Raw genomic sequence first — 8,113 nt, forward strand, 5'->3', positions numbered from 1 at the left:
ATTTCATTTTGGAACTACCTTTTAATTTAGTTGTTTTTGGTTCATAAGTCTTCAACCATTTTCGAATTTGTTGATGTTTTTATTTTATTTTTAGCTCTAATTTGTTTCTTTTAGTGTGATCCAGGTTCAATTTCTTTTGCAACATGTATTGGCTAGAGAGAAGGAAACACAAGAGTGTCCAATACATTAAAGAGAGAAGCAAACGCCCATTTTTCTATTTTTTTCTTTGCTTAATCTAAAGCTCTTTCCAACATCTTTAATTTTCATATTTTATGATTATATATATATATATATATATATATATATATATATATATATATATATATATATATATATATGTTTGAGATTTTACTTTTGATTGAATTGATTAGTGTGAAGACTAACATTTATAAAAAAATAGATCTAAACATTATGAAGAAGATCGATGTTTTGAGGGGTTCATTTTTTTCTTACTATGTTAATTTTGGAGGTTTCTTTTTACGTCCAAAAATCTGGAACGTAACATCCCATGGATGATGAACGAAACACGATTTTAACCCGTAAGTTTATTCTTATCGATTTATTTCTGATTTGTCAGATACTTTTTCTTTGATATTCCAGGTTTAGATTTCCATTTTTTTTCGATCATTTTTGTTTTTTGATTCTTGAAGTGTAGAAGAACAATCAAGATCTGTAAATATGTTGTTTGATTTTCCAGCTTTTGAATCTTCATCATTTTTGTAGATGCTTTGGATTCTGGGTTCTGGTTCATTTTGAAATGAAGACCAAGCATTGAACTTGTAAGCATGTTCTTTTCAATTCAATTTATGATTATCATCACTTTTACCCTTTAGTATCTCAGCTTTTAATTTCTTTTTTTTGCCTTACCAACAATTTTTATTTTTTAAATTTCGATTTGAAGAAGAAAAATCTGATTTGTAATGTTTTGTTTGATTTCCCAGGTTAGAAATTTGCAAATATTCATCGAAGAATTCTGAGATGAAAAATTCTAGGAAGCAATAAGGGTTACTTGAACTCGAATGTTATCTCTCATTTTTTGTGCATGTTGGACAATCGGATAAAGTTGCATAGTCATGTTACTTTATAAGTTGACATTTGGCATGGTTACCCTTCTGTAAGTTTGCATAGTCATTTTTCATGCATCTTACACATTTTTCAATAATTTAAACGCCATTAACTAATGTAGTGCTCTTTGACTTGCATTTAGCATATGTATCAACTGTTTCACTAGCTTTTTAGATAAATCTCGCTGCTAATTGGGGAATTGTGCAGGAAGTATGCTGTATTTGCTACTTGTATTTCTATCAGCTGCTTTTGATGCCACTAACAAGTCTTTGATGATCTTTGGTTTTTGGGGTTATGAAGTTTGATATGTGTGTGTGTGTGTGGTGTCTGTATTAAGTATACAAGTGTGGTTGTGTCTCTTGTGTGTGTATTTGTCGATGTACATATGTGTGTGTGTGTGTTTAAAGATAAGATGGGTGAAATGCAGGAAGGACGAAGTCGAAAGAATGTATAAGCCAAGAAGGAAGTGGTAAACTTGCACCTATATTGTTGAAGGGAGCATGGACGGACCCAAGATTTCGTAGTAGGTGTTACCGGTGGCACATTTTCCTTTTAAGTAGTGGCACAAATGTAGAAAAAACGAAAAATTCGAAATTTTTTACAATGTATCCGGAAAAATAAGGGGTTGCCGGTGCCACTATGGGCACCATAGTAGAACCATCCCTGGAAGGGAGTTAGCGCTCTCTGCAGATCATGATTTAGTTTGTAGGATATTCAACTATTTTCATCATAATACTGGTACAGTTAGCAATATATAATGTTAAACTGTTAGTGTTGTGAGATCAAGACTAGAGTGTAGATTGAAAAAATTAAATTGTGAATTCTTGATTATAGGATCAAGACTGTCTAATTGAGGTTTTTAAATTTGAATTTTGTATCAAAAGCATCCGGTCATTGTGAGTTGAAGTTGCAAACTAAATACCAAAAATAATTTCATATTATTAATTGTAAAAATATGGTTTGTGAATGTATAGTTATTACATAAATATAAGACATTTGATAAGCCTATAACTTAAAGGTTGTCAAAATATATTAAAAGTGGTACTTTCCATAGCATGAAAATTAACATGCTGGTATGTAAAGAATAATGTATGAATTAATTTTTTTATTGTATAATTGCATCTCTAATCCACTTTAATTATGTCAAATATGGTGTAATTAATTTCGACACATTGTGATTATAGTACTATGTATGAGATTAGTTATAAAAAAATAAATATTATAATTTTTTCAAAGTCAAAGGATGCAATCTTCACAATGTTTTCTTTGTCAAATAACTATATACTTTTAAATTATAATATATAGTCAAATTGTATTTATTTCCATTAGTTTACTATTTGTTAAAGTAATACCAAGTTTATATTATTATTATTATTATTATTATTATTATTATTACACTTCTTTTTTCCACCTAATAAAATTATCACCAACATGTAACTAATAAATATTAATCTTAATTATAAATCATATTTGACTATTTATTGTATATTCATTTGAGATATGATATTTTTACGAATGGCCAAATAATTCACAAAAATAGATGATTCCTCAAAAGAAAATTATTCACCGTCCGCAAAAGAAATTATAACTAACTAATATTTTTTTGAAATAAAACAGACAATTTAGTTGCCGAAATGAAACTGAGAATGTGTGTGTGTATATATATATATATATATATATATATATATATATATATATATATATATATATATATATATATATATATATATATATATGGGGAAAGAAAGCTAATCATCTATTGAAACTAATCGACGATATTGAAAAAAAACTAGTCGTCATATCCAAATTTATAGCATAAAAGTCCAAAGTTGGTAATAAAATCATAAAGAAGACAAACTTTAAGTTTTTTTGTACATAATACTGTTTCTGCTAGGACCACAAAAGTATTAGTGAAGCCTAACGAAAATTTAAAAGGTGATGAAGTTTATACATCAAATGTGGTGTATAAAGAAGTGTTGCACGATTAATAATATATAATTAGTCATGTGTTATTACAAATTTTCATATTTTGTGTATTCTTATAATTCTTTATTTTTGTTTGAATGACTTAAACATTTCATATTTTATGTCGTCTTGACCAGTTTCTTTTTATCGGTTATTTGATGTATCATTTAATAAATAACACCATAGTTTGATTATTTTGTCTTCGACATGTACTTTCTTTTGTAACATAACATTTTTGTAGAGGAAACATATCAATGAAAGAATTTACACGCCCCGCCGCTTTGCACGGGTACAGTGCTAGTATATATATATATATATATATATATATATATATATATATATATATATATATATATATATATATATATATATATATATATATATATATATATATATATATATATATATATAACTTTTATTTATTTGAATACGTCCCACCTTGACTAGTTTTGATTCGCGGTCAATAGAGTAAATCTTTGTGTAGAATAAACCATAAAGAGTCAAATAAGGGTAGCAAGCCACCTTTAAAATAATCGACGCCATTACTTTCATAGTTTTTCACACACACAGATATATATATATATATATATATATATATATATATATATATATATATATATATATATATATATATATATATATATATATATATATATATATATATATATATATATACTAGGGAAGTTTGGAGGCCGTGCTAAGCACGACCCAGTGTCGTCAAGTTATCATCGTTAGTAGATTAAAGAAAGTATACATTGTATGTCCTATTTTCCATATTTATTACAATTGCAAGATTTCGTTAGTTGAACTCAGACAACATACCCTCTCAGGTTTTTTAGACATAAAATATCTTGAATACAATTAAAGTGTAAATTCAGTAAATAAAATTTAAGAAAACATATTCTCGATCAAACATTTTTCTTCTATAGAAGGACAGAGTAATACTTGCACCGACGAATTATTGTAAATGGTGCAAGTTTCTTCCTCGGGAGTTGACGTAACTGCTTCCTGCGTTTTACAAAAAGAAACAATTATTCCAATATTATTGGTAGGGCAAACTGCAGGAAATAGCAATGTACTTTAGTATTTTTACCAATCCTAAATTGTTAGACAATTACGCCTTGATCTTCCTGGCAAGCGGCAACAGCAGTTGAAAAAGTAATAAAAAATTTTACATTGGGAAATCATTGTTCAGTTGAAATGTAATCAATCTATTTGTTGTTGAAAACACAATGAAGTTCAAAAAACATATTTTGGCTTTTTGAGATGATCAGGATAAGGAAGTATATAATATGCTAAAAGATTCAAATATTCTACCTTCCTTATCCTTATCCTGATCATCTCAAAACCAAATAAAAAAATATATTCTTTTTGATTTTCGTTTTCATGTCTTTTCTTTGATAAACAAAATCTCAATCAACATGAGAAAATATATCAGGAGAATCTCTACTTTCATAACTTGTCAATGTGTGTCTCATTTTTTTTTACAAACTTTGGTAATTAAATTCCTCCTTCATTTTCAACATAATGTGTTCTCCACATTCATAGCTTGGGATTGATAAAAAAAATAACATTAATTTACTATTTACGTCTTAGTTACTTTGACATAGCAAGTCTTAATAGATTAGGCTAAAATTTATTTTGATAGACAATAGAAGAACCTAATCAATGTATCAAGACTGTAAGATAATGAATCTATTCGGTACTTTTTTGTAACATAAAAACAATTAAATCATTGTTTTGTAGTCGAGATTATCAGATTTTAAAAGAAAAAAGTGAACGCTAACCAAAAGCGTGTCATCTAATTAGCTTCCATGGAGCTGTGATGTTTCCATTCTTGACCAATTAAATCATGGGTCGTTAATCCTACATATGGACCCAGAAACAAATTAACAAGGACATAAATATAAAACTAAAACAGGAAATGGTAAATGTCTTTTTAAATTTTTTTTAAGTGTTGTTTCATTTCAACTTGACCACTGTTTGCAAAAAAATGCCAAAAGATTGCTCATGTTTGGGTCTTTGTATAAATTTATACAATAAATCCAAATAATTAATTTTGCTAGTTCTTGAAAAGTAAAAAACTCAAACATATCAAGAAACAATAATCACCGCCCAACCATGGACGAAAGAATTTAAATCTTATAAAACCCACTTAGATTCATTTATGACCTCATAAATCAAACACTAAACACACCTCCAAACACATAACTTTAAGAACAGAAAGAAGAAAACATAACACAGTGAAGAGTGAAGCACGATACCATCTATAAACAACAATATAATTACACTTATCACGCAACCAAACTCGAAAAGTAGATAAATTAATGATCAAGATTGTACTTGCTATCATGATCACTGAAGTGTAGGTTATGGAATTTACAATCATCAGACACACTTCTCCTTCCATTACTTAAACGAACATAGCCTAGATTTGCTAAAGCTCTAAAAGTGTAGTGTAACTTGACTGACTTTTGAAAATAGTCCATATTAGTAAAATATTAAAAAATGAAAAGGCTAAAGGCAAGCAACTTACAACTTTTTGAAGAATGAGTTTTGGGCCCTATTCAACATAGTTGTGTTCCAAACTGCACCAAAACCTGAAGGTAAAAAAAAAAAAACCATACCAATGGTTTTGCTAAAATAAAATCAGAAACACCATGTATTTTAGGATTTGCAAAGAGGTAAATGTGAAGGAAAACTTACCATTAAAAATGATACAACCAATTGGAGATATTCTCAGCAAACTCACAAGCCTGTAAAAGTATTAAACTGGAAATTACTCTTCTTGTTACACATAAGACTTTCTGCTGGGATATATTAAATGCAACTCTTACATTCATATGTTTATCCCTTGTTTTATTTGTTAACTACAATTATCGGTGAATGATAACATTACATGAGGGAAACCAAATGGCATGAGTGACATACAAAAAAATGTAAGACCACTAATTTAAATAACATACATTGAGAACATACCTTTTTAATTAAATCAACTATATGCCTTTCCTACCCTCCTCCCTCATTTTGCCCTTCCAATTACTTCATTTTGAAGGAATGCAATAGGAAGTGAAGTTTATTATGTGGAACTGAAAGAAGACCAGAAGAACCAAACTGGGTAAACTTAACACGAAAAGGGTATTTAGGAATTAATAAGGCATGATGATGAATAGAGTGGAACAAATGATTTACAGAGTAAGAGGAGATTGAGGTCATTTTTGGTGAATTTGCAGATCCTTATCTTGTATTCTTTTTTTGAATTGGCGTCGGATGCATACAAAGATAGGGAAGAGTTTGTAAACAGCATTAGCGAGAAAGGAAAGCTAGTACTTGAAACTCGTGATTAACAATCCCACCTACACATCGAAGTCAATGATAAATCCATCAGTAATCAACCACTTTGAATGAACATACATTTAAATTCAAATCTGATACAATCAACCTATTTTCTATTGAATAACTGGTTTACACTTGTGCTGCATACCCAAAAACTCAAACTCAATAGATGAAGCCAAGGAGCACGAAATTAGAAAAATATATTATGAGAAGAGAGTACATGTCATAAATTTGTAGATGCAGGATACCCTCATTTTGCCTCATACCATTTCTCCTGCTGGACCAACAAGAAATAAACTATAAGAACATAATAAAAAACTATAAAAAACCTTGTCTACTAAAAATACCCTAAAGGGCACTTCATCACTTTTATGGACCATTTTTTTCGATGTCCGGCATCTGCTCTACAATTTTAAATTTTCATAGGAAACCAATTATGAAGGAAAAAAAATAGTTTCCGATGAAAAAAAAAGGAGAGAGACAAGAAGGAGGCGGAAAAGAGCAATTTGAATACCATAACATTGTGGTGATAATCGATAAATGAAGAACGTAAGCGTGTGCCAAAAAACTGGTTGTATTCGTACCAGAGGGAGAAGATTATTTCGGGACGGTGATTTTTGAGAGAGAACGAGGAACAAAGGAGAGAGAATTGAGACGGTACATACAGTGGTATCTTGGGGAAGAAGCCAGTGGTAAACGTGAATTGTTTCTTGGAGACGGGAGCGGTGGTGGAGAACAGGATTTACCAAAGCGTCTGCTGCAGCAGGAAAATGATTAGGTACATGGAAGAGATGCATTGGTCGAGAAGGCGGTGAAGCAGGAACTTCACGTAAATGTCAGTTTTCTTTTTTTTTTTTTTTTTTTTTTTTTTTTTTTTTTTTTTTTTTTTCACGTACCAAATAAAAAAGCCCAAGTGAACTTACATGCAGACCCAAGATGGAAAATTCAACTAAAAATCAATCAAAATTCCACAAAAATCTTACAAATTTTTTGCTAATTTGTCAAGCCTCTACTTATTCTAAACTTTAAGGTAGGAAGGCTAACTTATATAAATAAGATATATATATATATATATATATATATATATATATATATATATATATATATATATATATATATATATATATATATATATATTTGTACCCATCTCTTCATGCATAATCTTCCAAAATTTAGAAGTGAATCGACTATTTCTGTATGATACAGTCAATAATGGTATATCATAAATTTTGACTATCTCCTTCACGTAGGTTTCTGCCAAATTTTTCATAGAACAAGTCTCATGTTCGGCTAACAGGTGTGCACTCTTCGTCAACTGGTCTACTATAATCCATATCATGTTGTGACTTTTTCTTATCTTTGGCCACTTGGTTATAGAATCCATGATAATGTCATCCCACTTATGCATATATATCGGTAAGGGTTTCAAGTTCTCATATGGCTTCTAATGTTATGCTTTCACTCGTAAACATGTCACACATTCAGTCACTTATGTTGCCACATCAATCTTCATTACTGGCCACCCGTAACAAGGTTTCAGGTCCAAATACATCTTGGTGTTGCCTAGGTGTATAGAATACATGTTTTTATAAAACTCTTCCATAAGAATATCCCATATACCGCCCATCTTCGGCACCCAAATATGATTTTTGAATACCTTTTACCCTTGGTTATCTTCCTCGAACACTAATGTGTTGCCCATACGTTCTTCTTTCTTCTTATCCTCTGCTAAAGCTCTTGTATAACC

General features: G+C 29.8%; 1 long non-coding RNA gene across 3 annotated transcripts; it reads right to left on the reverse strand.

Annotated features, from left to right (window-relative positions):
- Window positions 1-3,760: 3,760 nt before the first annotated feature.
- LOC111887728 (uncharacterized) lies at window positions 3,761-7,172 on the reverse strand. 3 transcript variants are annotated; one of them, XR_002848879.3, is made up of 8 exons: window positions 6,881-7,172; window positions 6,587-6,640; window positions 6,473-6,506; window positions 6,223-6,386; window positions 6,010-6,119; window positions 5,737-5,786; window positions 5,567-5,630; window positions 3,761-4,038 (listed from the first exon to the last, which is right to left on the reverse strand). It is a non-coding gene; the product is annotated as an uncharacterized LOC111887728 (long non-coding RNA). The 3 variants fall into 3 exon arrangements; XR_006191316.2 differs by lacking the exon at window positions 3,761-4,038 and adding an exon at window positions 4,117-4,896 and having other exon boundaries at window positions 6,881-7,171; XR_008232168.1 differs by lacking the exons at window positions 3,761-4,038; window positions 6,473-6,506 and adding an exon at window positions 4,117-4,896 and having other exon boundaries at window positions 6,881-7,171.
- Window positions 7,173-8,113: the final 941 nt, after the last annotated feature.

The sequence above is a fragment of the Lactuca sativa genome, chromosome 4 (genome assembly GCF_002870075.4).
Source record: "Lactuca sativa cultivar Salinas chromosome 4, Lsat_Salinas_v11, whole genome shotgun sequence".
Classification (NCBI taxonomy): Eukaryota; Viridiplantae; Streptophyta; class Magnoliopsida; order Asterales; family Asteraceae; genus Lactuca; species Lactuca sativa.